Source organism: Ursus maritimus, unplaced genomic scaffold, assembly GCF_017311325.1.
Source record: "Ursus maritimus isolate PB19 unplaced genomic scaffold, ASM1731132v1 scaffold_1, whole genome shotgun sequence".
Lineage (NCBI taxonomy): Eukaryota > Metazoa > Chordata > Mammalia > Carnivora > Ursidae > Ursus > Ursus maritimus.
In genome coordinates this window covers 88,211,719-88,221,744 of record NW_024423343.1, presented here as the reverse complement: position 1 = coordinate 88,221,744, position 10,026 = coordinate 88,211,719, and positions in this window count along the sequence as shown.

Sequence of the window (10,026 nt, the reverse complement as noted above, 5' to 3'; positions counted from 1 at the left end):
TACACTCTAACCAAAGAAAGAGGAAGGATACATTTTCCTCAGGAAAAGAACTCTGTCCTACTGTGGCTTTCCTCAATACATTGGGACTTGCAAATAAAATAAGGATTGAACTATAGAAAATTGAAGCAGATAAAACTTATAGAAAATTCATATCTTCTAAGTGCAAATATAGGGCAATGTTAGAGTACGTTTACAACATACAGCAGATACAAAATAGCATCCTCTAATAGAAAAAGCAACAAGCCAGGTGTCAGAAAGCATGGCTTCCACATACCCAGTATTAACTGCTGCTGTGACCTTGAGTGAGTTACATGATTCCACTGGGCTCTGGAAGTCCTTGGTTAAATATAAATATAAACTGGGTGCCTGACTAGTGACTTCAGCTGATTAACATGTGCTGTCTCATTGGCAGAGTGGAGAGAGAGTAAACAAGCAGGACTGGCCCAGCACTCTCCAACTGGGCTGTCTTCTGTGGAGTGGCATCAGGCAGACTGGTCACTATTACATCCTGGGGGAAGAGATACAGGGAAGGCAGCACTGGAAGATAGCTATGTCTACTACTTGATTTTGTTGGCAGCCAGTCCCAGGCGATAGAGATCCACAAACATATCCAACAGTACAAACCTTCTGATGGACTTCTGTCCCCTTTTGTCCTTCCAGCCATAGGCCCATTCTATAAGTTTCTTAAGCATTTATTAAGTAGGGTCCCTGCCTTTCAAGGGCTTGTGGTTTAGTAGGAAAAAACTCAGGCTGGCTTTGGACAGATGGTCCCAGAGAATATTATGAGATTCAAGTCTTTACCTTTATTTTAGACCAAAGTTCTTGATCCCTAGTCTAGATTTAGTTTCTCCTCAATTATTCTCTTACAGAGTTCCATCGATTTCCTCATCTGCCTCAAAGAAATTCTTCATGAGTAAACATCTAGAACTGAACAGCAAATAGGACTAATTGGTGTATGTCAGAGAGTTGGTATGCTACTGAGTATTTCTGGAAAATGTAGTTTCTTTGGAGTACCATATCCAAAAACTCACTCAAGTCCATAAAAATGGCCCTCAGGAGAATTCCTGCTGGATCTACTTTAGTAAGTGGCTAAGGGCCAATTGTAATGAACATATTAGCAAATGCTTGCTAAAGAGCTTGAAAACTATTTTATTAAATATTTTTAAGGAAAATTTTTGAAACTGTCTCTGTTCTTTAATCTTTCTCATCAAGTTAACTTTTTTCATGCAACCAAGAAATATCAGTTTAATAAAGCCAAGTTGTGATCACTTTAATATACTAAAGCAGATGGTAGAGGTGAAAAATCAATGTGGTTTTGGAATTGTCTGGGAAGTTTCTTAGAGAACACCTAAGTTGGATGTTGAAGTTGAGGAAGAGTCAAATTAAATGAAAGGAAGAGTAAAATAATCACCGGTAATGAAAGAACACGAAGGAAGTTTAGAGGCAGGATCCATTCTGGTCACATTGGCCAGAGGAGTGTTGGTTCACCTGTTTTCATAAAGTCCAATGCAGAAATAATAAAAGGTCTTTCAGGCCATTCCCCCCCACCATTTAAAGTACAAATAGCCGTACTGAGCACCAGGTATGAAAAGTGTATGTTCTAACACCATAGAAAAATATAAATAAATGGCATTGTTATTTACTCAAAATAATAGCAATACCTATACATATTTGAAAAGCAGGAGTATCCTTATAACTTTATAATATTTTATCCTTGTGGTAGTCCTTCAAGAAGCAGATGCTAAAACGTGATTAGACATGCAAGAAATTTATTAGGAAAAAATACCTGTGAGAGAAGAAGGAGGGAGCTGAGAGAGTCTGGGAGAGCTGTCAGACTGTGATAGAAGGCTGACTGTGAGAGAGGGAAGGAAGGAAGGAAGGAAGGAAGGAAGGAAGGAAGGAAGGAAGGAAGGAAGGAAAGCAGGCAGTGGGTGAGGAAGGGAGGCAGGCTGGGTGGAAGCATCGCAGGCTGCAGTGCAGTTCTAAGGAAAGTTTGTGAAGCTGTCAGAGACTCTTCAAGCTAAGGTCAGCCTTCAGAGAAGCCCCATACCTCCCATGATGGGTCTACCTTAATACCTCCTTGGGCTGAATTATTGTCTGGGAGCAGCCAACAAGAAGCATGGCCTCTGTACAAACCCAGCATTGGGTTTTAAGGAGTAGCAGCCAAGACCCTCAACAATTTCCTTGCTGTTGGAAATCTGAGAGCTTCATTGTCTTGATTGCCATAGTCTTAAAATTAGACCTTGGGTTATACCACAAACGTGGATCACATGTGGCTCATCCGAAATTCTAATAATTTTGACACAAAGAATTAATAATGATAATACCTAACACTGGTGAGCTGCTTTGTAATCTCACACTACCACTGCAAAGAAAATATTTCCATGCTGGGGCACCTGGGTGGCCTAGTCGGTTAAGTGTCTGTGTTTGGCTCAGTTCATGATCCAAGGGTCCTGGGATTGAGCCCTACATCAGGCTCCCTGCTCAGTGGGAAGCCTGCTTCTCCCCTGCCTGTAGCTCCCCCTGCTTGTGCTTGCTCTTTCCCTCTCTCTCTCTGTTGCAAATAAATAAACAAAATCTTAAAAAAAAAAAAAAGAAGAAAAGATTGCCATGTTAATTTTCTAGCAGAAGAAAACTACTTGATATAATTAATAAGAAATGGACAGAGAGCTCAAATTCAGGTCATTTGACTCTGTATCCCACATGCTTCCCACCACTCATGCTGTCCGAGGTAGGGATTAAAATACCCAGTTTCTGAGAAAATGAGCAGTATCTCGGATAGCACGGTTGTGAAGTAGCAACATACATTATCAACAAAACTGGAGCATTTATGAAAGGGAAAGGGGGGTCTATTAATAATCCCATCAGGGCAAGGACATTTTACTCATTGGAATTTTCTCACATCACTCTATAATCCTGCAATATCTTTCACGGACAGGTATATAATATTAATCCTATCCAGACTCCCCACAGATTTAGGTAACCCTTACCAAGAGAACCATCTCTAGGCTCAAGGAAGAATTGCTTTCAGCTCCCTACTCACCCTTGCTTCTTTTCCCAGGGAAAAATTCCCCATCAGACCCTCTGGGCCAACCTTCCACCTCTATAAAATGCCTGGAAACTCTGACCTTGTGGTTAGAAGGTTTGTTTTAGGTCATAACTACAGATTAAATTTCATTTATTCAGCTTCTTTGCCACCAACAGTACACTTTATTTGCAGATGACTATTTGCCTTGAGTATCTTATTTATTTAATTGATTGACTGTCTCAGTTTTCAGAGTAATTGTTTATCCCAAGTGGCATAACAGCAGGCTCTGTTCCTATGCTCTTCTCAGGAAGAGAGTGCTGGCTGCTTGGAATAATTCATTGTCTCATTAAAGAGAAGACACTGAAACGTAGTTTCAAATACTCTCAACCAAGATACATGTTCTTCACAGCTTTGCAGATTTCATCTTTTTCTGGTGAATGAGCATACCGGAAGAATGCTTGCTCAAGTCTAAGTCAATCAAATATTTAGGGAAAACGGGGACTTCATCATTCTGTCTTCCAATCTGTTTAGCATCTTTACCTTTCCTCCAAGATCATGATATTTTGTGCTTGCTGATAATTATTTCACAAAGCCTAGAAGTTTCTACCCTATGACTGCAGGAGGTAAGGGTCTCTTTAACCATAGATACATTCTGGTTTTCACATTATGCTTCTGAACTGGGAGTTGATTTACTTGAACCAGTCATGTTTAGCCATCACTGTGTTAATGGCTCCAACCCAATCCATGCTTCTTTTAATTATGATTGCAGCCATTTTCTCATTACTTGAGTATTGCATAAGCCAGTGCAACCACTCCTACCTCTATTCCATCCCAATTCACTACAGATGAGAATCTTGGTAACTGCAGTGCTAGAGCACACCCAAGATTATCACCACCGCCCTTCTATTTTAGAATCCCTTCTTGAGGAGCTTGTCCTTAGGAAAAACAGTATAAAAATTCTGGCAGAAATACTTCTAGTTTAGTTGGTCCCAGAAAGATTTGAGTGCAGGGAATACCACCAGTGAAATGGGAAAGTGGTATAGGGAAGAGAAGAAAACCAAAAAGTGGTGCATTGTTAAGCCTTTCCATTATTAACAAGAAATGGTAAACTGGGTCTTAATCCTGTGGGAAAACTCTGGGGGAAAAGAATTATCCTGCACAAGCGACAAGGCCACTGGGACATTTTTATATCAATTTTGAAGAGTCATTGATTGAGGGCTTTATTCAGGGATGTTTCTTTCAAGGTCCTTATGACTTGCCACACACAAGGTCAGCATGGCCTTCTGAACCTCTGGATGTAGACATTGGGAATTGAAAATCATCTAGAGCACCTTGAAATGATAGCATCTAATGGATATGGTTGGGGCATTGACAACATCTGCCACCTTCATACTTTAAAAGATGAAATGTTAAATACTTTTCATGTAAACTAAATGGTGTAACTTAATTCTGGCTCAATTTCTGTTGCTTTCTCTGAGTATTATTAACATTATATATAATACCTAGATTTTCCACAAGCAATTGCTTAGATTGTCCCTCATTTAGTAGATAGTAAACTGTAATATTAGGGAAGAGTAGCTTTGAGAGTCAGGCTGAACTTCGGATATAAGGTCTCCTGTTTGTTATCTACGGGCTTTCACAAGTTTCTGAGAGCTGGACAATTCAGTTTTCTTACCTGTAAAACAGAAATGATAGTACCTACCTCCTAACAGTTATTGTGATGAGTGAGGACACAATATATTTAAAGAGTTTGGCACAGTGCCTGGCAACGAGTAAACCTTCATTAAATAGTAACCCAAGAGGATTCAGGGGTTATTTAGAATTTGTATTGCTGTGATCCTTTTTGTTTTCCCAAGCTTTGATAAGACCCTTCTGACAATTTACGGCATGCCGACATATTTACCTAGCTATATATCTTCTGTTTGCCCTAATAGATCACATGCTACCTTTTTTCACCCTTGTCTGTTCCCCTGGAAACTGCCCCACATCTCCTTCTTTAGTTCTTGTGCCCTCCAGTTCCCTATTGGGTTGGCCAATGGGAGGAAGGGAAAGGAAATCAGACAACAGGAGGAAGTGAGTTCATGGTGTCTATTACCCCCATAATCTCCTTTCTGGATCATCACAGATTGGCTATATCCCCTCCATAAAAGATCACAACAGCTGACAGGTGAATCTCTTTATACAGCCTCACTCTGGATTCCAATAAATTCCTGGTTCCCTTGTTTCTTCAGACTGTGAGTGATAAAGGCTTACTGTGGTTACTATGCCCTACGGCACTGCACTTGATTGGTTTCCTAACCACGACTTTGTAAATAATCCCTCCTCAGTTATTCCCAGTTTGAGTGTGCCAACTGTTTCCCACCAGGATCCTCACTGAGGTATTAACAAAGGGGCAGATTTCCTCCCATAGGCCCTATAGGTATGATGGGTATGTGTGTCAGGGGAAAGTGGAGGACAGGAGCATGCATGTGAATATACATCAATATAATTAATTCCATCAATTATTTTATAAGTAATATGATGAGTAAATTCCAGTGTTTTTCAAGGCACAGCATTTACTGCCTTAGGTATGCATACACACACACACACACACACACACGTGTGCACGTGCACACACATACATACACACACACACACATACACAGAATCACGTCCTGTGGATGGAAAAAGTATTATATAAAAAGATGCCAAGATCAGGAGTTCTCAAGATTTTGCTGCTAAGGGGTAGTTGATCCTTCCATGAGTAATTTTCTTTCACTATGCCAATGATTCTTTTGTTTGTTTGTTTGTTGTTGTTGTTTTTTTTAAGATTTTATTTATTTATTCGACAGAGATAGAGACAGCCAGCGAGAGATGGAACACAAGCAGGGGGAGTGGGAGAGGAAGAAGCAGGCTCATAGCAGAGGAGCCTGATGTGGGGCTCGATCCCATAACGCCGGGATCACGCCCTGAGCCGAAGGCAGACGCCCAACCGCTGTGGCACCCAGGTGCCCCTATGACAATGATTCTAAGTGACCAGAAGTATATTAGTATTAATGGATCTTAAAGAGAGATTTTCAAAATTTTCCAGGAGAATCTAACATGGCCCTTATGTTAAACACTCAAGAAGTGTTCGAGAAGTACTCCTTCTCCTAACTAGAGTTTCAAACATTAAAGATTTTACCAGGTTCCCTTTTATTCCTGAACGAAAGAAAAGAAAATTAAGTATAGTAGAAATATTTGGGGCTATTGGGTCTTATATACCTGAATTTGAATCTCAAATTATCTGCCTCTTAGCACCATTTGGAATGTTTTTCATCTGTAAAATTGGAATATTGAAGCATTTTCAGAAGAATAAGGAGATGTGTCATGTATATTATTTATTTTACATGTATGTAAAAATATTATATATTTACATAAATGTATTTTTATGTAATGTAATGCATATTTATATATTTATTTACATAAATGTATTAATATAATACATTTGAAATGAGATGTTTTAAATGCTCAATATGTCAATGAAAGGTAGAAATCAATATCGGTAGGACAGTAGAAGCAGTGTATTTGCAGAAGCAGGGGTAGGTGAATTGAAGATTTACCTCCTATACTAAGAAGTTTGGAACATATCGAAGTTTGGAGAGAGCATAGGAAAATGAAAACAGAAAGGAAAAGTTCTGGCATCATCCTTCTGGACATTGAAAATCTGTTATTAGGAACTTCTGATGCAATATCATGTTCTGCCTTCTTTAGGCCAATATTCCCTTTAGATTGCTCTTTTCAGTCCCTGGTATTCTAGTCCTCAACTTGTCAGATTTATACCCTCTTTCCTGTATAACCCCTGTGGCCTGTTAACAAGACCATCAGGAAAACCAAGGAAAGACCTTGATGCCAAAAAGTGTCAATCACCTAGGAGGTCCTATAATCCAGAACTAAGTCTAAAAAGAAAATAAGACCTGCTAAGGTGACTTCTGCCCAGAAGTTGGATTCAAAAACTTCCCATATGCCATTATTAATTATAATCTGTAGCACCAGTGCCTCAAAAAGGACTGCTTTATGCATGTGGCAAGTATATAACCATATGAAATAGAGGAAAACCATGTTATACAATATCAAAAACAGTGTGAAGTGACAGTCTCAGAAGAAGGTGTGAATTAAGGTTAATCTGAGCCATAGAACATTTCCTGGATTACTTCCTGGAAGTATAGATTCTAGCCTCGCTGTGAGTCTATAAAGGAAGACCACCCTATTCCATACATTGTGCCTGCTCTGCAATTGTCTTGGGCCCTTCAGCTTCACTTCATTCCTCCTCTTCCTCTGCACTCCATGTCATATTTCTCTCCATTTGTAGCATCACATTTGACTCTTACTAGAGAAATAGGATTGACCTTCGTGCTCCTGAGGACAAAGCTGCCTGGAGCACACACCCCCGCCCCCATGCACAAACAGCATCAAAACAAAGAGATTTTAACGAATGCAAAGGTAGGTTGTAGATGCAATAGGTAGGATAGGATAAGGGGCAATATTTATTGCACAGTCTAATAACAATAGTAACATGGTAACAAATCCCAATCACCAAGGCCAGGAAAACTATGTCAGAGTTCTCAGGCATCTTTGCTTTTAATCATCTATTTCTCCTTTTTTTAAAAAAAAATTTATTTATTTTAGAGAGAGCAGAGGGAGGGGCAGAAAAAGAGAGAATAACTATTTTTTTAAAAATATTTTATTTATTTGTCAGAGAGAAAGCATAAGCAGGGGGAGTGGCAGGCAGAGGGAGAAGCAGGGTCTCTGCTGAGCAAAGAGCCCCGCACAGGACTCAATCCCAGGACCCTGGGATCATGACCTGACCCAAAAGCAGATACTTAACTGACTGAGCCACCCAAGCATCCTGAGAGAGATAATATCAAGCAGACTCCCCACTGAGCCCAGAGCTGATGCTGGGCTAGATGTCAGGACCCTGAGATGATGATCTGACTGAAATCAAGAGTTGGATGCTCAAACGACTAAACCACCCAAGCACCCCTATTTCTACTTTTTAATAATATGGTCCAGGATCTTATTTCTTTCTCTCCATCAACCAAATTCTCTAGCTTACCTACAATTTGCCTTATTTTCATAATTCCTCTACTTCTCCTTGAAAATCCTCTTAACCCAATATCTTTATCAGGTTCTCCTTGCAGAAGCACTGGAGTTTAATGAATAAAGGCTCAGGTTTTAGAACTGGGTAGATATGGTTTGAATCTATGTACGCAGGCATGGGGATTTATGTTCAGCTGATTGGGTGGAAGATGTGATATAACTAGCTAGAAAGATGAGGAAAAGGATATTCACCTTCCAGGGCTATTTTGTCTTACTAGATAACGCACATAAAGTGCTTAGCATACACTAAGCATATGGCATATTCTATGCTTTAAATAAATATTATCTCATTTATTTCTTCATTTCTTACTTTTCTCCGGGAGATTTTTTTTTTAACTCTACCTGCCTAACTATTTCTGTCATTTTTTCCCCACCTTATGCCTACCTTAACCTTTTCCTGAGATTCCAAAAAAATATGATAGGGTACTCTTAGTATTAATGGCTACATCACCAGCTCAACTAAGAAACCCCAATATCCTATAATTAAATAGATATACAGAATAGAGTTTGCAAATGTCAGGGGTTCAGCAGCAACACCAATGGGATGGAGGAATATGGCATGGTGGAAACAACCCAGAAATAGAGAATACGAGACCAAAAGAATTCTTGGCTAAATCAGATATTAACTAGTTTTGCCTTATTGCTCTCTCTTGCCTTCTGTATTAAATAGCCAGTTGAACGACATGATATCAGTTTCCTCCCAGCATCAACATTCTATGATTCTACTTAATTAGTTCTTATCCTTCATAGGGCATAAAACACCTTAGGAAAATTTAGCTTCAAATCCAACCTAATTAACAACCCACTTCCTAACATGCTTAAGTTCCCTGAATATTGTTCAATCTGCTGGCACATCAATTAAAAAAAACTGATTGGTAAGGGCATTATACTTCATACCTTTAATGCAGAAAACAAACCTCAGACCTAGTCCCTGCTACCCATAGTCTAATTGAGGCATAACCTGCCATGTATCAGGACAAAGTTAGTAATGTAAATGTGATTACATACATGTACCTGAGGGAACCAGCATTTTGAAGGTAGAGGTGGAGGCAGGTATTGCCGTGGAACTAACTCTCACTGAAAACCTACTCTTTGCCAGTCACTCTTTATACCTTACTTTATTGAAACCTCAAAACTTGACTGGGGAGGGGCACCTGGGCGGCTCAGTCGGTTAAGTGTCTGCCTTCCACTCAGGTAGTGATACCAGGGTCCTGGGATCAACCCCTTCATTGGGCTCCCTGCTCAGCAGAGAGCCAGCTTCTCCGTCTCCGTCTGCCTCCCCCCAACCCCAGGCTCATGCCCCAACCCCAGGCTTGTGCTCTTTCTTGCTCTCTATCTCAAATAAATAAAATCTTTAAAAAAGAAAAACAAAACTAAACTGTACAGGAATTTTTATTATTCTTGCTTTCTATGGATGTGAAATTAAGGTTAAATAGAAATAGTATAAAGCAAATTGGGATTCAGTCCCAGGCATTAGACACTTCACATATCCACCTAATAAGAGACTAGTTCTTAGAGAAGGAGAGAATTAAGTCCTTAAGGATAGAGGGTGTTTGTGAATTAATAAAGAATAGCTCTCTATCAAGATGGCAGGCAGAGCTAAAGGGGATGAAGTCATTGTAGGAAACAGAAGTCTCCCTCACCTCAATCTCAAGAAAGGCATTGTGCATCCTCTTTTTTTTCAAATTAGGAATTAAACAAGCACCGAAGAATATATGGAATTGGAGTTAGTGATGGTCTAACACCATGGACTGGCTGATACAGAACATTCTGAGAGGGAGGGTAATGACAAACATACCCTTTCCAAAGAATGTCATCAGCAAACAAAACCCTGAAGGTAGTTGGATGAACATGGAGGTAGGATTTTATTAGTGACCAAA